Source organism: Schistocerca nitens, chromosome 9 (genome assembly GCF_023898315.1).
Source record: "Schistocerca nitens isolate TAMUIC-IGC-003100 chromosome 9, iqSchNite1.1, whole genome shotgun sequence".
Taxonomy (NCBI): domain Eukaryota; kingdom Metazoa; phylum Arthropoda; class Insecta; order Orthoptera; family Acrididae; genus Schistocerca; species Schistocerca nitens.
The window spans coordinates 419,783,810-419,810,702 of NC_064622.1; the positions used below are offsets into that span (position 1 = coordinate 419,783,810).

The 26,893-nt window shown below is 38.7% G+C and overlaps 1 protein-coding gene across 1 annotated transcript in view; it reads left to right on the plus strand.

The window, feature by feature from the left end:
- The first annotated feature begins 12,318 nt into the window (after nucleotides 1–12,318).
- Nucleotides 12,319–26,893, plus strand: part of LOC126204286 (numb-like protein) — a 434,856-nt gene continuing 420,281 nt past the window's right edge. Inside the window, exon 1 of the mRNA XM_049938673.1 lies at nucleotides 12,319–12,341. The gene's annotated coding sequence lies outside the window, so the exon portion shown is untranslated. The remainder of the gene's footprint in view (nucleotides 12,342–26,893) is intronic.

A 26,893-nucleotide genomic window follows, 5' to 3' on the forward strand; every position in this document is an offset into this window, starting at 1 on the left:
GGTCCTACAAATTCTAATTTCAGTGCTTAGTTGAAATTGATATATTTTACGTACTAACATTGAAATCACAAAGCATGTTTTCGCAAAACTTACTGTAATCTAATTGTATGTACATCATCAGTGAGCGAGGTGGCGCAGTTGTTAGCACACTGGACTCGCATTCGGGAGGACGCCCGGCCATCCTGATTTAGGTTTTCAGTGATTTCTCTAAATCCCTCCAGGCAAATGCCGGGATGGTTCCTTTCAATGGGCATGGCTGACTTCCTTCCACATCCTTCCCTAATCCGATGAGACCGATGACCTTGCTGTTTGGTCTCTTCCCCCCAAACAACACAACCCCTATGTACATCATCCTGTGAATGCATATACTTATCACTCTCCATCATTTTAATTTATCGACAGATTAGCTATGAGTGTGCTGAGCATGCAAAGTGGAAGAATCTACCACTGCCATGTCTCAACCTTCTCACATTGTTTTTGAAACTTCCATCAGCTCTGAATATCGGTACATGATAAACTTCTCCTTCCTTTATTTCTACATCATGTAGGTATATTTCACTTTCTCACATTTTCTCCTGCCACCAACTGTTCATAGCCTTCAATTCTGGCATTTTCATTTCCCTTACAAGTCTTACCAGTTTTTAGAACTCCCTCCAACATTTAACACTATATATTTCAAGAGAACATGCACTGATAGTTACACCATTTTTTATATATATATATATATATATATATAATAGAGGGAAACATTCCACGTGGGAAAAATATATATAAAAACAAAGATGTGTGACTTACCGAACGAAAGCGCTGGCAGGTCGAATGACACACAAACAAACACAAACACACACACACAATTCAAGCTTTCGCAACAAACTGTTGCCTCATCAGGAAAGAGGGAAGCAGAGGGAAAGACGAAAGGATGTGGGTTTTAAGGGAGAGGGTAAGGAGTCATTCCAATCCCGGGAACGGAAAGACTTACCTTAGGGGGAAAAAAGGACGGGTATACACTCGCACACACACACATCTCCATCCACACATATACAGACACCGAGCTAGGTGGTGCAGTGGTTAGCACACTGGACTCGCATTTGGGAGGACGACGGTTCAATCCCATCTCCGGCCATCCTGATTTAGGTTTTCCGTGATTTCCCTAAATCGTTTCAGGCAAAAGCCGGGATGGTTTATTTCAAAGGGCACGGCCGATTTCCTTCCCAATCCTTCCCTACCCCGAGCCTGCGCTCCGTCTCTAATGACCTCGTTGTCGACGGGACGTTAAACACTAACCACCACCACCAGTTTCTGATTTCGGAATCTCTGTCTGACCATGATGTAATCTAACTGAAATCTTCCCGTATCACCGCCTTTTCCAAGCAGACCTCCTCCTTACAAATGGTGTCTGTATATGTGTGGATGGATATGTGTGTGTGTGTGTGTGTGCGAGTGTACACCAGACGCTTTTTTCCCCCTAAGGTAAGTCTTTCCGCTCCCGGGATTGGAATGACTCCTTACCCTCTCCCTTACAACCCACATCCTTTCGTCTTTCCCTCTCCTTCCCTCTTTCCTGATGAGGCAACAGTTTGTTGCGAAAGCTTAAATTTTGTGTGTGTGTTTGTGTTTGTTTGTGTGCCCAGCGCTTTCGTTCGGTAAGTCACACATCTTTGTTTATATATATATATATATATATATATATATATATATATATATATATATATATATATATATATATATATATATATATATAATGTGTGTGTGTGTGTATTAAATTTAAAGTTAATTCTTAACACTTCACATCTAACTCCACCACACAGTTTCACGTGCTAGTGCTGGTGTGTTAACCTATAAGATATGAGGTAAGTGATTATGACCCTCCACCTTGAGATCTAACCCTAGGCATGGGACCAAAGAGAGTGTTGCTGTCCACCATGTCTCCCATGACAACTTCTTCCTCATCAACACCATCGTCCACTCCTGTTCTTACTCCAGAGCCCTCTTTCTCGAGATGTGAGTTAGGTTCATAAATCTCAGAATAAAAGCCTCGCAATGACACATGAAGGCCACCATTTTCCTCACCATGTAACAAAGTTTGTTTTCAAAGTACACACAGATTAATTTGTTACACTACTTTTTCCAAATATTTTCAGAATAATTTTAGACATGGCTTTAGTGATGGAAGCTTAACATTATTACTCATTATGATTTACTCTGTCCAAGGAATACCACTCATGACTCCATAGACTTTTCCCTGTCCATTATTGTATTTTTTGTTTTTTATAGACTGAAAAATATACTTTCTTGATTGCATTTGCTACATTTACTGAATCACTAGATCTTTTTATATTTACACTTCTGAGACCACCTATTCTGGTGCTCCACACTGCTCAGTCTCTTATTTACTTACCCAGTTACATAAAATATACAGATCACACACCTGTTTGTGGCACAATTTAGTCATCTTCTAAACATCAGATACTTGCCCTCATATATATTACATATTCTGCACTGTTACCTTAGTTCCAAGTTACATTTCTATTACATTTATTCCTCTTGTAACCTATTTTACTTAAACCATAAAAACAGTGTTCATAGATGTATATCACAGAGCGTTACTTCCAATATCGTGGTTTACCCAGAATTTTGTCTTGTTTTCACTTCATATCCCCCTTGTTATTTTCTCTGTATTTCAAAACTCTATTCACACTGTTCTACTTTCGGGATTTTACGTTTATCATAATATTCTCATGACATCCTGTATCCAACCATTGACTTACTTCACATATTCTCTTGCCATTTCAATAACTTTCTGACTTCTCTGTTGTCTATACGCACATACTGAAGACTACCAGCAATAGATTAAACAGATGAGGAGGAGAATAGAACAAGGAAAGAATGCATTGTTCTACCCAGCTCAAGTACGCACAGTCACCTCACTGTGAAGTTTCCCATAGAGCAGGAAACCTCATACCCTTTTTAATGTGCCTCATCCACCATCCTTTCATCTACTTTCCATGCATCTGTTTCTGGTCCACCTTCCAGAGGATAACTCTTACATCCTTTGTCTGCTTCCCTTTGAACTCTACAAAGATACAAACTTATATTTCATACTTCTTTTTCATTACAACCTTTGGTCCTACTTCGAAGTTCAAAATTTTCCAGAAAGGCTCCTTTCGCTACAATAATTGTGTTACTACTGCATTTTCCTAACTAAACTCTGCGTGAACAGGTGCCATGAAGTTCTAGCGGTACCGGCATGGTGCCATGTCATCCTCAGCCCACAGGTGTCACTGAATGCAGATGTGGAGGGGCATGTGGTCATCACATCGCACTACTGACTGTTAGTTTACAGGACCGGAGCTGCTACTTCTCCATCATGTAGCTCCTCAGTATGCCTCACAAGGGCTGAGTACACCCCGCTTGCCATCAGCGCTCGGCAGACCGAGTGGTTACCCATCCAAGTTCTAGCCCAGTCTGATGGTGTTTAACTTCCCTGGTCTGATGACTGCCTTTTCCTGCATGCTGAGATTTTGTTAGAAAACGAATATTTGCATAATTGGAAATACACACGGTTTATTAGGTACCGGTTCAACACATAGCACGTACGACAACAACTACAACATACAGAGAAACCACACACAGATGCGTATTACCAACCACTGAACAAGAAATAGAGACTTTAGTTATTTAGTTATTAAAGAACACCAAAGATGTAAAATACATTAACGCTTTCCCTTATTTAATAACTTGCAAAGTCTAATCTTATTACATAAATACTGATATCTAATGGAAAACTGGCTTTTTAAGTGTATCAGCAAGTTGTTCTACAGTGTCTATTTTTGCAACTGTGATTTCATAAGCACTAACTAGTTCACGAACAAAGAAATGCTTTACTCGAATATGCTTCGTTCTTAAGTGAAACTCGGGATTCTGGGCAAGCCGGATAGCAGCTTCGTTGTCAACCTGCAGAACTGGTGTTGCCTCCAATTGGTCCAATTCTGTCAGAAGCTTCTTGATCCAGAAAATTTCCCGAACAGCTTCACTGGCAGCCACAACCCCTGCTTCAGTTGTGGATATGGCAACAGAAGATTGCCTTTGACTAATCCAGGAGATAGGTGCCCCAGAGTACAGACAAAGGACACCAGATGTTGAGCGCCCAGAGCCAAGATCACCACCAATACGGTCAGCATCACAAGAACACTCAAAAACCTGCTTCTTAGAATTGTTTTTATATACAAGTCCATAATTTGTTGTGCCTCTCAGGTATCGTAAGATTCTTTTAACTTTCACTACATCACGATCTGTTCATTTTCCAAGATTTTTGATACAACACTGACAGCATATGCAATGTCAGGACGTCTCCCACACATCAGAAACATCAGTGCTTCAACAGCTTGCCTGTATGGAAATTCAGAGTTGCGAGGACTTTCTTCGGTATCATTGTTATTTATAATGGGTGTAGTTACAGCCTTATAGTTCTTCATGTTGAAACATTCTAGTACTTTCTCTGTCTAATGAGTTTGACTTACACATACAGTTCCATGTTCTTGTTGGTCAATTTCGAGACCTAAGAAAAATGATGCAGGCACTGAAGTAATTTTCAACTCTTCTATTAAATCACTGACAATGTCTTCATGTTCCTGTTCCCTGTGAGCTGCAATCAGACCATCATCAACATAAAGCACAAGGAATATTTTCTTACAGCCTTACTGTCTCATGAAAAGACAAGGATCAGCTTCACTCCTCACAAAGCCCAATTTAGTGAGATGATTACTGAACTTCTCATTCCAGCAACGCGGAGCCTGCTCCAGTCCATATAGACTTTTCTTCAAGCGACATACTCTCCCAGACCCATCATCACATCAAAATGGTTCAAATGGCTCTGAGCACTATGTGACTTAACTTCTGAGGTCATCAGTCCCCTAGAACTTAGGACTACGTAAACCTAACTACCCTGAGGACATCACACACATCCATGCCTGAGGCAGGATTCGAACCTGCGACCAGAGCGGTAGCGCGATTGCAGACTGTAGCGCCTAGAACTGCTCCGACATCCCGGCCGGCACATCAACACATCATTGAGGTTGTTGCATATAAATGGTTTATTTTAAATCACCATAAGGAAAAGCAATTGAAACATCAGTTTGTTAAAGTTTCATGCTCTCACTTGCAGAAACATTTAGTAGTGCTCCAATGGTAGACACTCTAGCTACAGGACTGAATGTCTGGTCATGGGCAACTCCTCTCTGCTGCGAATAACCCTTAATCACCAATCTTGCATTGAATTTATTGACTGAGCCATCAGCATTTGTTTTAACTTTATTCACCCAGCTATTAGAAATGGCCCTCTTTGTATATGGTAGGTCAACCACATCCCACGTTTTATTTTCTTGAAGAGCTTTTATTTCAGAATCCATAGCTTCCTTCCAGAAATCATTTTGAACAGACTTCATGGCATCGCTATATGTTTCTTGTTCTTGGAAATATATTGAGAGGTTCATTATATAATCATCAAATTTTGTGGAGGTCTGACAGTTAACCTATAATGTAGACATGGTAAAGCTTCTCCACTTGTGTCTCCCTGATTTTCCTCCTGAGGGTCTTCATTTACATCCAAGGAAATGCCATCCTCTTCACTCTCAGTATCAATACCATTGGTCTTCAGTCTAAGACGCTGGATCCTGATGACTGAAAACATTCACTGTAAAAGTTGAACTTTTCTCACTCTTCAGTGGCCTCTCCTCAAAGATGGTATCTTGTGACCTAATGGGTTTGCACACTTCTCCACAATAAATTGTGTAACTCTCATTGTGATCATATCCAATAAGGACACCTTTCAGTGCTTTATGGTCCATCTTCATTCTCTGTTGTTTTGGAATATGAGTAAAGCAAGTGGAGCCTATCACCTGCAGATGTTTCAGTCTTGGCTTCTTTCATACCACAATTCATATGGAGATGTTCCTGGAATACTGGAAGGTCGTGTTCGGTTTAGAATATAGGTTGAGGTGTTCACCATCTCTGAACAAAGTTTCTGTGGAATGTTTGCATGTGCATGCATTATGGCTCTGGCAGTTTCCACAACTGTGCAGTTCTCTCTTTCACTGCACTCATTTTGTTCTGTAGTGTATGGTATTGTGAGGCGTTTAATTATACCCTCTTTGTGAAGAATCTCTTTTGCTTTCCCATTATCACTCAGAAGTTCCTTGATGGTATATCCAGCAGCTTTTGCTTCAGCTATTAACTGCCTTAAATATTCTGCAACTCCAGACTTATCTTGTATGAAATATGTTACCCTAAGCTTTGTACAATCATCTTTGAAAAGAACAAAATACCAGTGCCCTGACACAGAAGGTACTTGAAACGGACCACATACATTAGCGTGAATAAGCCCACCTGGTTCTGCTGTCCTCTTTCTGTTGCCAAATGGTAAACGATGGGCCTTGCCATCAATACACCCTTCACAAAGTTCACTGTCCATTTCCACCTCAATATTTAACTCGCCACAAAGTATAGACTTCACATGGCGCTTGTTCTAGTTTCCAAATCTTTCGTGATCGAGCTGCAACATATTGTCTCTGCTAGGAAGCTAGGTTTCACATTTCTTACAGCAAGCTTAAAAAGGCCTACAAAGCGATCACCTACCAATCTAGTGACATTATCATTCTTAAGATGACGAATTTCTGCAGTTTATGTGGATTTACTTTCTGGATGTTTATCCTGTGCTGCAAGAACACAGAATAGATTCTTGTGAATCTGAGTTAGATACCATACATCTGTCAAGGTAATTTTGTTCCATTTTCCTCCAACTGCTGCTTCAATGCCTATTGTACCTTTTCCAATTGCTTCAATTATGTCACCATTAGCTGTAGTAACTGAGTGTTTTGTTAGAAAAGACTGAAATGTTTTGAAACAATTCCTATCATTTGTAATATGACTTGTTGCACCATTGTCTATATACCAGTCCTCATTTCTACATTCAGAGTTCATCAAAGAAGATGTCACAGCAAGAAGTAGCATATTTGTATCTGTGGTAGCCGGTTTTGGAGGTTTGCCATCCGAGTGAGGGCTTCTTGTTTACTACAATCATCCTCCTTTGTACTCAGAGCTTTTTCATATGCACACAATTGATTTGTTAAATTATCAATTGTTCTGTCGTCTCTAGACGTTAGCATCCAACTAGATTTAAACGAAAAATAGTATTCTGGTAGTGTACCTAATATTTTACAAATCAAAAACAAATCAGGCATTTCTGAATTATTTACGATATCTTTAGTCATTTCCTGTTTCAATTCACTCCACAAATTTTTCAGTTTGGAAATATGTGTCGCAATATCGTCTTCAGGAGCCTTTTTGTAACTAAAGGACTGCACACAAATGTTGTAAACTTTGTCTTCAAAGACACCATCAAATATTTTGTGTAATTCGATCCACACTTCACACGCTGTGTTTAGATGGATTATTTTCTGCAAAGTTTTTGTAGTCGAAACAAGTAGAGCGTTGCTGTCTGCTTTGTTAAAAGCTTCTAAAGCAGTTTTGTAGATCGCTGTTTGTTCAACAGTGGCACTTTCTGAAATAATACTAGGTTCCACTAACCTGCCTTCCACAACATCAAGTGCGCCAGGAATTCCTCGTAGACAAATACTTATTTTGTATTTCCAAGTGTTCCAATTTGTTTTGCCTTCCACAACTCCGATGTTGATGATTCTCGATGAATTCATCGTTGGTTGCGTGGAATTAATAATTTCAAAAACGTCTTCTTGGAGATAACTTTAAAAACCTTTTGCACAGAGCTACGTTATTATTTTCGTACAAGTGTCCTTTTAGCACGCATCTGGGCCCATAACCTGCTGAGATTTTGTTAGAAAACGAGTATTTGCATATTTGGAAATACACATGGTTTATTAGGTACCGGTTCAACGCAAAGCACGTACAACAACAACAACAATATACAGAAAAACCACACACAGGTGCGTTTTACCAACCACTGAACATAAAATACTGACTTTAGTTATTTAGTTGTTAAGGAGCGCCAAAGAAATAAAATACATTAACACTGCATGTACATTATTATATAACAGCACTCGTCATTTACATCACAACAATGCATATTAAAAAATCGATACCTATGATCATGTTAACACTGAGTTTCTGAATTCTCTAACGTTTGCAATTCTGTGACCAAAACTTTGAACTGCAAGAGTAGTTTCACTTCATGATGGATTGTTTTTCGACACCATCCCTGTAGCACCAAAAATTTTAACGTTACATATTAGCAGTAGTACTGTGTCCATTTTGCTGGGTGAAGTCACTGAAATCTGTGAACAGTGTCAACCAATACCTCACTTTCTAAGCCACCTACGGTTACTTTTACAGTCGGATTGACATCAGCTGAAATGGGCACCAGCTCTCCTCCATACAACAACTCTTTTATTTTGGCTTTTTTTACCAAACTCAGTCACAGGCATCGAATGTGTATCATTTCTCTTCCTATTCACCATTCAGCCTGGGAGTCTAAAAGCACACTGCATGAGCGCTGTCAAACCTTGATGGCAGTTCATATTTGGAATCCCCATCAAATACAAATTTATAAATCATATTAGTTTCGTCTAGAGGCACTCTTGCGTTTTGTAATGAACATGCTTGTTTGAATTCTCTCGCTTGCAGTTCAGAAGTGCTTGCTTCCTTGCGGTCTTTCATGTACTGTTCTGGAGCCTGAAGTCCCACATCAACGAATTTTTATTTCTTATTGTTCCTGTTCCAGTCAGTTGCTTTTTGTCAAACTGTCAAACTATCCCAAAGTACCAGCAGCGTTTAATCCGTCAGTTATGTCATAATAATAACTGGTGTGCAAGTCAGGTGACTCTTCACACACACTCGGTGGTGCAGGAATGTCTCCCCCACTCATCATTGTGTCCATTCCTACCAAGTTCACTAGAACGTACCATCAACTGCCCAACCAAGATATTCAGCAATCTTGTTCCCCCATTGACTGCACCTCCTCGCCACCAAGGTCGCCTGTGTCAGCTGCTATCCTCACTTTATTTATGTTCCTCACTATTACTTAAAACTGGTCATCAGAATGATTGATATTCTGTTGCCTGTCATGCACATCATCATAAGGGGCACCAGTCTTCCGCCTTCTCTCAGTTGCTGTGGTATATCTTGCACTATACTGTAAGGGCCATGAGAATATTAGACTCTTTCGAGAAAACGTTCATAATTCTCGTAATTGTCATGGAGTGGCGCTACAAGTTCTCACCAAACACAGTATGGTAACAAAAGTTTTATACCCACAGCAACAACTGCACAGCCACCCCCACATCAGTACTTACAGACTGCCTCCTCCTGTGCCCTGACCAGATTGATACTAGTCTTCGGTCCAGAAATCTATCAGCAGTTCTCACTAAATTGCTGTAGACCAATATTCTTTCAAAAATTGGACCTTAAAAACTTGTAAATGATTACAGTACTTAGCTACATCATTCACCTGTCTAAAGACATCATCTTTGAATTGCTCTGCTGTAAAAGAAGCAGACAGCGAATGAGTTGTAGAAAAGGTAGTAACAACAACTTGGCTTTCTGCGAGTAGTATCCAAGGCTATATCCTCAAAGTCTCATGTGGATGGCCTTAGGAGCAGCTGGTTCCATGGCTAAGTAAAGATGAGCACAGCAGCCAGGCAACAGTTGGTTACCGCTTCACAGTGGGCTTACAGCATTTGTTCAGAAAGCCATGGAAGTACAACTTCTTGACATGCCTGGAAGTATGAGAAGATTGTACTGAAAGATGTTAGGCGATTAGCCAGTTTCATCCATAGCTAGTTTCACACTCTTGGATATTATGGTGCAACTTAGTGGTATAAACAGTAACAAACGATATGAGCACATTGAAACAAACAAAAATTAACAAAATATTGGCACTAGTAACTTCACTAGGCAAAAATTACATCATATCATTACCTTTCTCAAAGTATCATTAACCACAAAGCCATATGGCAAGATTAAAACATAAGGATGTCCCTCATATAACTGTAAAACGTAGAAACTGTAGCTTATACGATTGAAATCCGTGGTAACAGCTAAAGAGGTGAATCTTCTAAAATGTAATAATTTTTTCCAGTTTAAAATGTGTTTCAAAGTTGGAAACTGACTCCTCTTGATGAATTCTTCATTGTGATATGCACCTCCCTCTACTCTTTATGTGTAAGGTCTATGTGTTTTGGCATACAGCTTAAAATTTGACATTTCTGTCGTGTGGCATAGGCACCAGCACTTAAATTAGCGTCTTTGTTGTCCACAGGTGTGCTTGGTTGTCGTGGTCAGGCCTAATGTCCCATGTGACGGGTCAGCCAGCAGTGACAAAGTCATTAGTATTGGGGAGGACACCCACCTTCCAGGCAACGGGGACAGCTCATCACCGACGAGGATTTTTTTCCTATTGTGGTGGGCATCCGCCTACTATAAGTGCAGCCAACACACTAGCAGCACCACATGCCGACGTCATGGACGCTGACAAGACACCACCTGTTGGCTGGAGACGCTGTGGTTCTGCTGCTACCACAACAGAAGCATTACGTCATTGTGAGGCTAACATCAGTTCAGTCAGCAATGTTTGCCTGGCATTTAAAACTGATTTTTGTTAACAATAAACAAATTATTTGAGCAACATGAGAATACTCATTGAGCGTAACTATTGTTGTTTAATAGTTCTCGTAAAAACATTCACTGAGATCAGTGTAGGGCATCTGTTTTACCTTTGTAGTAGAGTGTTAGTTATACAATGGTACATGCATTGGCCTATTCACTTTCATTCAGCATCTTGTTTCATCAGAAATTTAACAGCATTGTTGAATGCATTCACTGCGAACCACTTAGCCTACCAGTAGCAATGTATGTTATGCATCACCAACCTTGCAATTGCTTCATGGCAGAACTCTCAATACAGATCAAGTTTCCAGAGCTTCATGTTTCTGAAGCCATCTTCAGAGTATAACAGTCCCAGATCGAGAGATAATGCCTGAGAAAAGAAACTTATAATAGAGAATAATTTATCTGTGGTTGTCACAGACACAGCTACAAACTAATAATCCTGTCTTTTTACCCATGGAAATCTTAACACTTAAACATCGCCATGACATACTCTGCCTGAGAAATGGCCACACCAATTTAGTTACTGCACTGTGTTCATTTGCTTCATCACAGATATTTCATATGAAAAGTCAGAATAAAAAGGATATAATTTCATGCTTGGCAGAGCGAGTGCACCAGCATACATCACTGGTTGAGGAAATGACGTCTTGCAGTCACCTGAGTGGACATCGGTCCCTATCAGCCAACTTCCATTACTGGAGGCCCGAGTGTGGTGCGACAAAGGCAAACTTTAGAGCCACAGTCTTTCGAGCTGGATCACAGCCAACAGCTCTTTCGCACAACATTTTTGGATCTTTTTCTATTACTGGAAGTCAGAAAGTGAAATACATTATTTTTACTCTTCCATTGTAGCAAACTGACACTTTTAGCTTTTAGGGGAATGTAAATACATGTCAAGTGTTGTGCATCACATAGTAGATATCGACTGCTGTACCAAAACACTATCTCTGGGAAGCTGGATCTTCCCCATGTGGTGAGAGGTAGTAATAGGTAATGCATCCAGGAACATTGTTGTTTTCGTGGTGCTGGTGTTAATGGTGGGCAAAGGCATAATGTTACTTGATCGGAATGACCTTCACACCCACCTGCCAACGTCACTGCGACACTGTACTTGTTTCCCTCGTTCGTGTTTCCGGAGGTGCATTCGGCACTGGTTTCAATTTTCATTATAAATATTATTTGTCAAGTCAACATTCCTCTTTTTCAAGACATTCTAATCGTGCAGAGATGAATGAGGCATCGTTAGAAAATTTTTAATTGTTTCTCATACTTCATACAGAGTTTGCGCTAAAAACTTACTGTTTGTCGAAAATTTTGAACTATCGTAGGCAAAAGAGCATCATGGATGCCCGGTATCATACCTGTATTTTGTGAAGCTACCATATTACTCACGAACAAGAGACACATTTTTCATATTATCTTATTTGTAATAACTTCTTATTAACTGGATAATTTGTATACGTCAGTGTCATAGATAATAACAGTGACCACTGCAGTAGTCGATTATCTCTGCCCGTCGTACAGGTTGACTTTTCTAAACAAATATACGTTTCGAAACGACAAAGATATTAGTCATTGTCAACATAAATTGTGATTTACGTGTTGCTGATACGACCTAACGTGCTTACATGAAGTAATAAATGCAACCAAAATCCCAAAATACAGTTAGGCCTACAATTTATTGAGGTCTGGGTGAATACCAGGTAAGAAGCGAATTAAAATTGTATTTGCTGTCGCTATAAGCAAGTCACAGGGACAAAAGTTTCCAGACGCAGGATCGTATTTACCATATCCATACTTTACTTACAGGCAGTTGCATGTAGCCATTTCAGGACTAACTAAATCAACCAACATTTTCGTATCCCTTAAGGAAAATGAAAAGTAAAAAGTTCATGAAGCTCAAATTCTTATACGATATATCGTTTACAGCGAGGTATACTAAAGCTCTGGAAACAATTTCGTTCAAATTTTCTGTGTGGAAATATATAGAAAAAGGTGCGTCATAAATTTATGATTATTATTTCACTTTTTCGGTTTATTTTTAAAGAATTTTTTTCAGTTCACACAACTATCATCCCAACTACATTCTTATTCCAAATACTGTCGTTATTTGAAACTATGAAAGCGCTGAAGTTTCGTAAAGGCCCCTGATGAACAATAATATCCAGCGGAATCGAACAGCACTGTTGGAGGTTCTCTTGCAGTGAGAGAATATTTGGCGAATGGGCTGGCCTGTCTGTTCTTGTGACGTAAATCCCATCGAGCACATGTGAGATCCATTAGGGAAACGTATTGCAGCATATCCACATTCACCAAGGACCATCCATCAGATCTCAGTCCTGCTGGTAGATAATCAAACGCCCTGCCACAAAAAATTATTATCAGCCTTACGGTCAGCATAGGAGGACGCAATAGAGCATGCACTGTCATCAGTGGTGATCACACATTCCATTAAGAACCATGCCCCGCCATTTGTAAACCTGGGGACAATCAGGAAACGCGGACACGTGAGTGTAATTCTACTTTGAATGAAATTGTTATTTCCGTTCTTCTCATTGCGCACTTCTTTCTGTGACCTTCTCCAATACATTGTAGCAGTTCTTTCTATGAGTGGCCCACATTTCAGTGAACCATATTACTTGGCAAAGACACATCTTGCGAAAATTGCAAACATTTTGTCCATAAGGTTTGCAAAACAGCTATATTGCCATGACTTGATACTCAAATAGCCAAGATATTGAAGATACTGCAAAACATCATTCACAATAACATTCTACGCAGCTGTTATGTTTCTCTACTCAACCGCGATCACAAGGCCATCTGCAATTACCTACCACAACACCAAGAATACCCCATACGCAGTCAGATAGTGATGATAGCGCTACGTACCAGTCCTGTTGTGAGACATTACACAGGAATATGACATCATTTTTGTTCATCTCATCACATCTGGATCTGCAGTTACTAGCACCATTCAAAATTAATTTTTGTGCCTAAAAAACGCTACTGGCCATTAAAAGTGCTACACCAAGAAGAAATGCAGATGATAAATGGGTATTCAGTGGACAAATATATTATGCTAGATCTGACATGTGAGTACATTTTCATGCAATTTGGGTGCATAGATCTTGAGAAATCAGTACCCAGAACAACCACCTCTGGCCATAATAACGGCCTTGATACGCCTGGGCATTGAGTTAAACAGAGCTTGGATGGCGTGTACAGGTACAGCTGCCTATGCAGCTTCAACACGATACCACAGTTCATCAAGAGTAGTGACTGGCGTATTGTGACTAGTCAGTTGCTCGGCCACCATTGACCAGATGGTTTCAATTGGTGAGAGATCTGGATAATGTGTTGGGCAGGGCAGCAGTCGAACATTTTCTGTATCCAAAAAGCCCCGTACAGGACCTGCAACATGCGGTCATGCATTACCCTGCTGAAACGTAGGGTTTCGCAGGGATCGAATGTTGGGTAGACCCTACATAACACATCTGAAATGTAATGTCCACTGTTCAAAGTGCCATCAATGTGAACAAGATGTGACTGAGACTGACACCCCATACCATCATGCCAGGTGATGATGCCAGTATGGCGACGACGAATACACGCTTCCAATGTGCGTTCAACACGATGTCACCAAACACGGATGCAACCATCATGATGCTGTAAACAGAATCTGGATTCATCTGAAAAAATGACGTTTTGCCTTTCGTGCATCCAGGTTCGTCGTTGAATACACCATTGCAGGCGTTCCTGTCTGTGATGCAGCATCAAGGGTAACCACAGCCATGGTCTTCGAGCTGATAGTCCATGCTGCTGCAAACGTCATAGAACTGTTCGTGCAGATGGTTATTGTCTTGCTAACGTCCCCATCTGTTGACTCAGGGATAGAGACATGGCTGCACGATACGTTACAGCCTTGCAGATAAGATGCCTGTCATCTTGACTGCTAGTGATACGAGGCCGTTCGAATCCAGCACGGCGTTCCATATTACCCTCCTGAACCCACGGACTCCATATTCTGCCATCATGGATTGGATGTCAACCAACGCGAGCAGCAATGTCGCGATACGTTAAACTGCAATCGCGATAGGCTACAATCCAACCTTTATCAAAGTCGGAAACGTGATGGCACGCATTTCTGCTCCTTACATGAGGCATTACAACGTTTCACCAGGCAACCCAAACTTTCCTCATGTCAGCACATTGAAGGTGTCACCACCGACCCCAACCTTATGTGAATGCTCTGAAAAGCTAATCATTTGCATATCACAGCATCTTCTTCATGTCGGTTAAATTTCATGTCTGTGGCACGTCATCTTCATGGTGTAGCAATCTTAATGGCCAGTAGTGTACCTCCTACATAATGGTACATCATTTTATTTATCAACATCAGTGTTGAAGTAACAGTAAATCTCATTGCACCTCTTGAAGTAGTGTCACCTTGAGCTACACCTGCATGAATACTCTAAGCCACCTTTAGGTGCCTGGCAGAGGGTTCATCAAAACACTTTCACTATTCCTCTACCATTCCACTCTGTAACAGAGAATGGCAAAAACGAACTTTGGGGAAAAGATGTCACTACTCTCAAAAACAGTTTTCTTTTCGTGAATGGAATCATTAGTCATGTATCATGTCCATCTCTCTCTCTTCTAATTTTTGATAATACCAAATGAGCTGCCCTTCTCTGAACCTTTTCAATGTTCTCTGTCAATCCCATCTGGTAAGGGTACCATACTGCACAATCATACCCTAGCAGAGGATGGACAAGCAAAATGTAGGCAATCTCCTTAGTTGACCAGTTGCATCTTCTAAGTGCTCTGCCAGTAAAATGAAGTCTTTGGTTTACCTCCCCCAAAATATTATCTATGTGATCATTCGAATTCCAAGAACATTGCATCATAATTATGAACAACAAAGGTACTGCAATATTGTAACCATACATCGACATGTAGCAGGTGACTTTCAGTTAAAAATGTCACCCCTGTAGTTAACATACGAATGCCAGTTGTAAATGCATGGCTGTGGGTCACACTCAGATAGCCTAATAAGTGGGAAATCCGCAATTGAGTCCTGGTACAGCACAAATTTTCATCATTGTCATTCAGCTATACAGCTGATGGTTGTCCATGCTGTGCCTGTTCTTTTCCACATGCATGCATGTGTAAAGGAACATTGCATAGTGCTTCAGAACAACAAAGCCACTGCAATATTTTATTTATCCACCAATACTGGGCTAGTGACTTTCAATTAAAATATCTCTCCTGTACGGGAATATACATAACAGATGTACAAGTGCAGATTGACGACATATGAAAGTTTGGGTCTAGCCATGGAGAATTCTTGGGTAGCCTAATGGCAAACTGACAGCTATTAATAAGCCAGAAGTCTGCCGCAAGTCTATGTCTGGCACAAAAAAATTTTCATTGTCACTCCATTATACAGCTAATGTTTGTCAATATTTGCAACTACAAATACATTTCATGTACTTGTCTGAATCAGATCTGTTGTCAAGTTGACAAGAAAATATCTTGAAGAAGCCTCTTCAGGGAGTTAAGAATTCATATACTTACATGTCAGTACATATACTCAAATCCAGTACATGTCAGTTATACCGGTATTTCTGGTTGATGATAAAAGTGAATTTAGGGCGAATTCATAAATTTACTAACACAATATTAGAATTAAATATAATTTTATATAGATTACATATCAATCTCTAGTATTCAGAATGGAGCTTATTTATTCTGGTGCAAAAAGTTATAATTGGTTATAAATTGATTTATGACAGGAAACTGAAAATATCCAAATATTTAAAGTCAAAATAAAATAAAGTAGTATCCATTCTATGTGCAGTGTACTCAAGGATACTCAAGAATACTCAATAATATAAATTGTGTTATGTTTGCAAGTATGTAGGTAGCTGGTTGTGATCTGCATGAAGTTGCTGAAACACTCTGAAGTGTTAAATTAAAACACTAGCTAATTATTGTATGGGAGAAGTAGTTCCCCCTTTTTTTTTCTTTTTTCGAAATAGTCATTTTCGTCCTAACAAAAGAGGAAGAGCATAATATTCTAATTCCAAAGAAAGCAGATGTATATAGGTATGGATATTACCAAACAGTACATTTAATATGTGAAATACTAACATAAATTATTTGTCGAAGAATGAAAAAAATGGTAGAAGCTGGCCTTGGGGAAGATCTATTTGAATCACAGACAAATGTAGGAACGTGTGAGGCAATATTTACTCTTTGGTATTTCTTAGAAGATAGATTAAGGAAAATCAAACTCACATATACAGCATTTATAAACTTGAAGAAAGCTTTTGACAATGCTGATTGGAATAAAATTGTGACAGAGGTACAGCTAAAAAACAGGGAGCCAAAGGTTATTTACAGCTTGTTCAGAAACCATATGTCGATTATGAGTCCGAGGGCATGAAAGGAAAGCAGTGGCTGAGAAGAGAGTGAGATGGGGTTGTAGCCTATCCCTGATATTGTTCAATCTGTATATTTAGTAAGCAGTAAAGAAACCAAAGAAAAATTAGGAGTGGGAATTAAAGACCAATGAGAAGAAAAAAAAAACTTAAAGGTTTTCTAGTGAGATTGTAATTCTGTCAGAGACAGCAAAGAACTTACAAGAGCAGAATGGGCAATGTCTTGAAAGGAGGTTAAAAGATGAACATTAACAAAAGCAAAACAAGGATGAGGGAATGTAGTCAGGTGATGCTGATGGAATTAGATTAGGAAATGAGACATTTAAAGTATTAGATGAGTTTTGCTGTTTGAGCAGCAAAATAACTAATGAGGGTCAAAGTGAGAGGATGTAAAATGTGGATTGGCAATGGCAGGAAAAATGTTTCTAAAGAAGAGATATTTATTAATATTGAATAATGATTTTAACTTTAGGAAGTATTTTTCTGGAAGTATTTGTATGGAGTGTAGCTCTGTATGTAAGTGGATGATAAACACTTTAGACTGGAAGAAACAGAGGCTTTTGAAATGCGGTGCTACAGAAGAATACTCAAGGCTGGATGGGTAGATCATGTAACTAATGAGGAATTACTGAATAAAATTGGAGAAAAAAGAAATGTGTGGCACTGCATGACTAGAAGGAGGGATTGGTTGATGGGACACATTTTGACACATCAAGGGATCATAAATTTAGTATTAGAGGGAAGTGTGAGGGGTACCTTATAGAGGGACCCCAAGAGATGAATACAGTGCTCTGGTTCAAAAGGATGTAGAGTACAGTAGCTATTTAGAGATGCAGAGCCTTGTATGAGATAGAGTAATTTGAAGAGCTGCATCAAACCAGTCTTCAGGCTGTGTGTGGCGTAATGCAGGGCCTTTTCATGGTTTAACCATGGACCCAGGACTGTGGTGTTCCTCTGCAGGCCAGAGGCCACGGGCGATGGATTTCGGGAATTGCGACTGTCTCACTGCAAGTACATTGAACAGTGCAGCATTTTATGGACATTTTATTTATTCTAGTACATTTTCACACTTCTAAAGTAGTTTAAATATTACAAAGTATGGATGATAAGAAAAAGAAAATTGTGGCAGTCAATGCAGTTTGTATGATATGTACTCATGTATTTCTTGAAGGAAAACTCACACAATACCTGTAGAATAATTGCCATAGCACAGTGGATAATAACCGATAATAACGAACATAGTAGAAACAGCATTTTATTGGCAGGCACTCAGTGTTGGTTTACACAACTCTTCCTCAGCTCATATATTTCCTTCAAGAGGCTTACTTTTTTCTGAGGTTATTTCTGGAAGTATTGAAGGTATTTTAAATCTGCCTTGCGACTCCAGCAAAATGCCTATTATTGTCATCAATGTGTTTTGCTTTATTGAAATAAAATAACATCAGTGGTCTTAATGAAACATATATACCATTTTGCTTGCTTTCTCCATCTAAAAACAGTTCATTACAAAAGATGTTGATGTTATTACTTAATATTTTTGTTCAGAAGTTTATAAATCCAGAAGTCCTTACATTTTTTATCAACTTAAGTCTTTCCTTACTCTTGAGATCAAAATTTGTCAGGGAAAAATGCTAAAACTTATCTAGAAATCAGAGAAATATCAGGGAATTTCACATGAGGAAACTTGTGGCAACCCTGGAGAGATATTAAGAAACAGTTGCCTCGATGATTCAAAAACCTACAAATGATTACAATCCACATAATTCAAACCCCCTTGGAGGAAAAAGGATATGGGAGGGTGATCGTTTGAGTGGGTCAGACTTCAATATAGAAATCTTTTTCGAATAGATGATTAATTATGTAACATAACAATTGTTTTACCATTGTCATTACACACATACCTTGACCTTACAGAATCATCCCCAATAAAACAATTCACTCCAGTTTCGTATAGCAAAACTTTACAATCCAACAAAACAGTAGTAAAACAATCAAAATTTTAAATACCCTTGTGTGGTTTGCATGATTAGGCTTATAAATGTCATTAATACCTTAAGCAACCACAATGTTGTAATTTCTGCCCCAAGTAAGTTATCCAAAAACATCTCTACAGACAGTACCTCCAGTTACTTTCAAGTTGCAAGCATAATAGATTCAAAAACCAAGAACATCATGAAACACTTAAACTAGAACAACTTGACATTACAAACAGAATTTCTGCACCCTCCTAGGTGTACTACTTGTATTGCAGTGTTCTGGAGCTGCCGCGGAGCTCAATCAACATGTCCACTGCTTCACAGGTGACATGTTGCACAACACTACAGGATCAAAACCCAGCCCACTGCTTCACAGTCTGTCATTGAGACCAGTGTTACGTCAACACCAATTTATAAGGTGATTGCAACATTGCAGTGCCATAAATTATGCATACCATACCAAACATAACCTCAACACACATAGATATTTTAGCATATTGTAGTCATATTTACCTTCATGTAGTTGACTTTATTATTTGCTTATGCCTGTGTTTTCATTAATTACTTTTCCTAACAAACCTTGTCAACTGAAAGAGTCTATTGGCAAACACAAAATAATATAAAGATTGGATAATGTTATGGATCCTTGGTGTCACTATTGCATATAATATAACTCCTGTTTACCATATTTTGTCACTTCATTTATGTAACAGAATTTTGTTGGTTCCTTACTCCATTGCCATTGATACATTGCTACATCATCATATCATTTAATGATAAAAATCTATGCTGTGTTCCTTTTTTACAAAACTGGCTATACAAAACCACATCTGCAGGTATAAACCAATTCCATTATCTAACACAGCATCTCTCTCTATTACTTAACAGACAAAAGCTTGTATACTACATTTCATTAGCTTAGGTAATGAGATTGTTTTACTTTTAAAAATATTTATTTTTTTCTTATTGTGCCTGATTGACTTTTTTTATCACAAATGCTTCTCATTGTCCTATTTTAGGTAACACTTTTATTTCATCACAAAATTATTTATTCTAGCATGAACGGCAAGGTACTGATATATAGTTATGAACACTGACACATTGTGATAAAGTGATTTTATTTCTGTCAGAACGATAGTAAATTTACTGTTGCAGCTGCTTATTATTTGCTGATTGCACACTCAACTTCAGACAGTAAAAGCAAAGATACCTTGCCATTATTGGCATAAAGCTCGTCAATATTACTGATCCCTCAGACATATATAAGACAATTTTGCATTAAATTTTGCTGAAGTAACTTTTAAACATCATCTGCTTCCATCTTCTGATATCTCAATTGTATACATCAAGATTTAGAAATTCTGTCATATAACGTAGGCTGTATACAGTGCTTATAAATGTGTCATTCAACAAATGATTAAGCATCCTTCAGAACAGAAACTTATACAGTGGTAAAGATGTAGAAGATGGATGACCAAAACTGAGAGAGAATTCTAGGACAGAAAGGATGGAGATGTTGGATGACCATCCTGGAACAGAACTGTAGGACAGGAAAGATGTAAATGATGGGTGACCAAGCTAGCACAGAATGCCGAGACAGGAAAGATGTAGATATGAGTGGACCAGGAAACAAAGAATCATTACACCCAGGTAGGGAAGTATTACAACAACATACTTTATTCACTAATTTACAATGAACCCCTACTTAATTACTTTAATCATTGTTTAAAGTATTTTCAATTTGGCAGCTGACACCTCTTTATGTGGGGTCAACAATGATGATATGCGCAGTGTTGGAGTCCCATGCAGCACAGAACTATAAAATGCATTACCTCTACCACAAAATGTGTACATCTCACTACTGGTGAAGAGACAATAAACATTTCATGTCTCTTTGTAGTTACAAGAAAATAGTGAAAGGTACAAGGTTCGAATCCCTGCTATGCAAAAATCATTTGTATTGTCATTCCAGGTTCCAGTATCCTGCTATTGGTGAACACATTTAATATCTGACACCTGATCAATTCATGTAGGTACTGAGTTCTACTCCTCATCCATCACCACAACTTCACTTCATGGGGTTTCACACTTGTGCGTTGCACTTTATTACATACCTTCTGTGGTTACTTCTCAGGCCCAATAAAAGCGTCATGGGGTTGCCAGTGCAGTGTGAAATGTATTGCCATATATCTCCAGGTCTGGACATTTAGCCTTGTAAACCAATACTGGTGAACGCTTCGATAGCGTATGCATCTTTATGCCTAATCGAGTCTCAGTCAGACATGCAAGCTATGTTTGATTAACAGTGGGTTCAAATTCGTATCACAAACAACAACTCATGTCGTCTAATGAGCAGGATAAGACTTCTGAAGTGTCACATATTCTATTGAAGTTTAATTTAAAAGCATTAGGGACTGTCTCATCTACAGTAACTTGTTTTCTCTCACCATATAGTGGAGATGCTGAGTCGGAGATAAGCATGACAAAAGGACTGTCGCAATATAAGCTTTTGGCCAACAAGGCCTTTGTTGTAAATAGATGACACACACACGACTACAGCCTCTGGCAGCTGAAGCCACATATATTGTTACATTCCATCATGGATTTTCTATTGTTTGATAACTTGTTTTCTAATATTTGTTGTATGATGGTATTAGTTTACATCTCGACTGACTGCCATAATCAGCAGTGTCATCCAGTGGTCTCTTGCGGTATTCATTGTGCATAGTCAGAAGGCTGAACTAACAGGATTTTGGTGTTCAGAGGAGATGCAACATAGCTATGTTACATTGGTTGTATTCAGGAGTGGCCCGCTGATTTTGCTGTCAAGTGTACCTCATGTTAAGTGCAGCTTTAAATGTCAGCACATCGCACCACTATGGTTTGCAAAAGTCAGATTATATGGGGAACATGTGGTTCAGCTGCTCATGAATGATGTCCTAAATGAATACCCCACACATGTGTGTAAATTACCATTCATTTTGGAGGAAGCAAAATGATATTTCGAGAAGAGAACAGAATCCAGTAGCTGAAGTTTACCAACGCATCTCATACTTTGAGGTGAAGAAGACATAAGGCCACACAGCCACCTACTTCAGTGAAGTCCATCTCATAACTGTACCAGCCTGTACAAATGACTTGTAGTGGCAACCAGACACTGACAGCTGAACAGAGTGCAACCTACAGTAATAAATGTACCCTCAAAGCTTCCACTTACAACTGAACCAATGGTGGATGCAGAACATTGTTGGGAAGAATAATACACCTTTGTTTCAGAGAAAAACTTGAACCTCAGGATGAGAAACAACAGACCAGAAAAAAATAAGTCCAAAACCATCAGGCTATGCGATCTTCATCCTATCTGATGGATCAGATGATGACCATGTTATAGGTAGTATCAATGTCGATGTCTGCCTTGGAGATCAGCAAATTCCTCTCACACTCCCTCTCCCTCGTTGCAGACTCCCCGCCAAGGAGGAATAACAATGGGAAAACAGCAAAAAAACCTCACTGCTAAGGCAGCTTTCATACTGCAGTGGAAAATCAATTGGTTTTGGGCACATGTGGTGGGTCTATGACTATTAGATCAGGGAAGACCAAAGTGTGTAATTTTTCAGCAGATACTTTTTAAGCTATATGACACCCTTGGACTACATGGTTGTGGCTAGCACAAAAAATATGACCTTAGGACAGAGAAGGCTGAAGAAGGAGTGACTATTTTTGCAAACAGCACAAACCTGAACAGAGGGTGGAGCATTCACTGCAGCAATGCATTAGTGTCGTTCTTTATCTTTCTGTGTGCTCCCAATCCCACATGCACACTGCTCACTGGAAAGTGGTTGATGACTTTTACTGGTGATCACTTCTTGATCTAGATTCACCTTCCAGACAGAGTGGTGCTTGGAATAAAACTGGCATTACAGGTGCTATGTAAGGCAAACAGGAAAGTGGTACAGTTTGCAAAAGTCACCCAGAACTAGGTTTCTGGGTGACTTTTCTAAACTGTACCGCTTTCCCTAAATCACACCAGTCCTTTCCCTTCACCCTTCTTCCTTCCCCTTCAACTCTTCTGCCAGAAGAAGGAGCCACTGCCTCCAAAAGCCTGTGAAAGTTAAACATTTTTGTTCATATATTTCCCTGCCACCGCTTGGAGAGTAGATTTTTTATCTGTCCATTTACATTTTAATGTCATATAATCTTCACAGTAGATTGACCTCTGTTCTTCTTTGTTTGCAGACAACTTCATCTTTTCTTCCTCCTCCATCATTGTAACAACATTTACAGAACTTCAGTTGCCAGTAATTTTCTTAATTTATTTCACAACTGATTTTGAAGCTTAAAATTTCATCTTCAGATACCACCAAATAATTATCATAGGACCACCAACCAGTACCCATCTGGACAGCATCTGACACACACATGTACCCATCTGGATAGCATCTCACACACACATGATAATGAACCCTAGCTTCTGAAGCTGACAGTCTGGATTCAGTAACCAGAGACTGTGGTGATATGTGTGTGAGAGTTGCGTTTGTATGATTGCCTGGGTGCATGTATGTTGTCTGTTTCTGATGAAGGCCATTTTGGCCAAAAGATTACTTGCTGCCAGTCTTTTCATTGAGCCCATATGTGACTCAGAATCTCTGCTCTTTACAGTGAGTTACCGCTATCCTGTTCATAATGTTTTCATTATTCCATCCTGGATTTTCCATTGTTTAATATTAAAGAAAGGGTAGATTGCTACTCAACATATAATGGAGATGTTCAAGTCCCTGATAGGCACAAAAAAGGACTGCTAAACAAGTAAGTGTGTGGCCAAAAGGCCTCCTTCTGAATTGGACAATACACACACACACACACACACACACACACACACACACACACACAAACACACACAAACACATGCGTATATGCAAACACAACGCACTATTGACCACTGTATCTGGTTGCTGAGGCCAGATTTGCATTTGCATGATTGTTGTGTGTGTGTGTGTGTGTGTGTGTGTGTGTGTGTGTGTGTGTGTGTGTGTGTGTGTGTGTGTAATTCAGAAGAAGGCCTTTTGGCTTTAAGATTACTTGCTTAGTAGTCTTTTTGTTGTGTCTGTCTGTGACACATCATCTCCACTATAAGGAGAGTACCAATTTAGTCTTTACATAATATCGTTGATGTACTTAACATGGTCTACACCTAAGAAGGGAAAAGATAAATTGGCTGACCTTGAAAATTATGCACAAGGGGCCACAATCATGCAATGAAAAATCCCTGTGGTTATTAGTGTCAGTGGGGTGCTGTTTTAGGCTAGCGAAAGAGTCAGGCAACCTGTTGTGAAAGAAGTTACTAGTATTATACAATATTGTAGAATATTACATTGGAGTCATATGTGTTTTCATTCATAATGTATAAAATACTCTGCCAAGAACTCATGGAACAGTCCATCAATGCAAATGTTTAACAATGCATAGAAAAATAATGTTAGCTTCTTCATCAGGACATTAGAGGACTGAGTAATAAGGTAAAATGGATCCTCATCTGCTTCAAAAAGTTAGCAAGAGCTGTGTTTTGTGCCTATCTGAACACTAAATGACATCACAGTTAAAGCAGTTATATTTAAAGGCTGCACTCTGGCATCTTACTTATGTAGAACTAATGTGCATGAAGGATAAGACTCTACATAATTATATAAAGGCAGAACACAAGTTCAAAAACATTGAAATTAGTAGATTCTATAGAAATCAACATGTAGAAGTGAATGCTTGTGCAATAATACTGAGTAATAGTTCAGCCTTAATTGTAACTGTATACAGACTTCTACTGGGCAATTTTGATCTGTTAGTGGGGCATATGGATTCCTTATCACGCTATCTATGAGACAACAAGAAGCAGTTAACAGTCTGTGGTTATTTCAAAGTGCATTTTGTGAATATGGAAAAAGTCATCTTGAAACCTTATTTGGTATTGACAGTTTGATATCAGTAATTAAATTTCCAAAATGAGAGCATAAAGACAGGAAAATAATGTTTGATAAATGATAGTGTTTTCTTTGATGAAGCTCAAAGCAGGAAAATAACTGTACACTCTATGACCATGATGCACAGTTAGTTAAGATACACATGGTAGTGCCTTACAGTGTTTCTTCTCCACAGTGGAAATCAGTTAGAATAATTAATGACTCTGAGACAACAAATTTTAAGGACGTTTTAATTTAATTTATTCCATGATAAAGTCATACCATTGTTTGAAAACAGCTTTCCTCGTAAAATAATCAGAAAGGACATTAAACATCCAAGTAAAGAAACATGGATCACTAGACAAATGTGAAAGGGAAAGGGAAATGTTTCTGTTGGCAAGAACAGGTAAATATGCTGCAGTAGTTGCATACTCCAAAAATGATGCAAAGTAACTAAGAAAGTCATTTCAAAATCAATAAATGTGCACCTTACATAAAAAGTCATTCCAACAACAGCCATAATCTATATGGAATGTAGTCCTATATGGAACGTAGTGAAATGAGGGACTGGACAGCAGGCCAGAGAACAGTACAACATCATTGTTGATTCAAATGCGAGGGGTTATACATGATCAGTCCCAGGTATCAGGTATGTTTTTAATCATGTATGTTTGCAGATGGGGATATTCAGCTGGATAATAATTGTTAAAATTCATCATGGACCTTCATCTGCACAATTTCCATTCACTACTAGTTTCAGTGAAATGAACATTATGAAGCATAAGCTTCCGTAAACAGCTGGAAAGTTATACCCTAATAGGAGTAATTTGCTATTTTGAGCCCACCATAGTAGTGAAACAATTTCTTTTCAATAATGGCTGTGTACAATAGTTTTCAGGGAGAAGCAAAGCTCACAACAGCAAGTAACACACTGACCTATTCACGTTATACAACATAACATCACAGGTTGGCATTTTCCATGACCTGTCTAAGCTGTTTGATTGTGTAAATCACAATATCGTCCTAAATAAAATAAGGTATTGTGGAACTGGTAGTATCAGTCAACTGATGGATAAAAAATTCCATCACCAAGAAATAATAACTGTAGAGTAATGAAATTTCAGGAATACTCTTTTCTAGGTAACATATTTTAGTGATTATGTTGCAGGATCACAGGTTAATATAAACATGAGAAAAACCATTGCAGATGTGAAGTGTTGATACATTAATAACTGACATAACTGCCAAAATGTTGAATGCAAATGTGCATTCATTTTGTTGAGCAGCTACTGGATATCCTGTGTACATGACATATTAATACTGCAAAAAAAAGCTATTAGGATAATTACTGGTTCTGCATATAAGGCACACTGTAAACCATTGTTCTGTGAACAGAAAATCATGACTGTTATAAACTTGTACATATACTATGTTCTAATTTATACGAAGAAGAAATTACCAGAAACAAAAACCAGAGAAAATGTACACAGCCACAATACAAGAAGGAATAGGTGCCTCTATATTCCTTACCACAGGTTGTCAAAGTCACTCAACAGCTACGAAATCATGGGGTACAAATTATTTAATAAACTTCCTCAATCTGTTCAAGAATTACCTGAACAATTATTCAAACAAACAATTCATGACTGGCTAGTTGTCCACCCATTCTATGACATAAGAGAATTTATCAACTGTAATATAATACTATAATGTTAACAAGAAACCTGTTGTTTCTTTCAAACTATTAATTGTATTTTAGTATGTATATGACGTTGTCTATTGCTGTAATGGCCGAATGACAATAAAATTATTATTATTATTTGATTACTTTCTCAGACTTTTTAGAAGTCTGGTTAAGAATGGAGTGACGCGGACCTTTATCAAG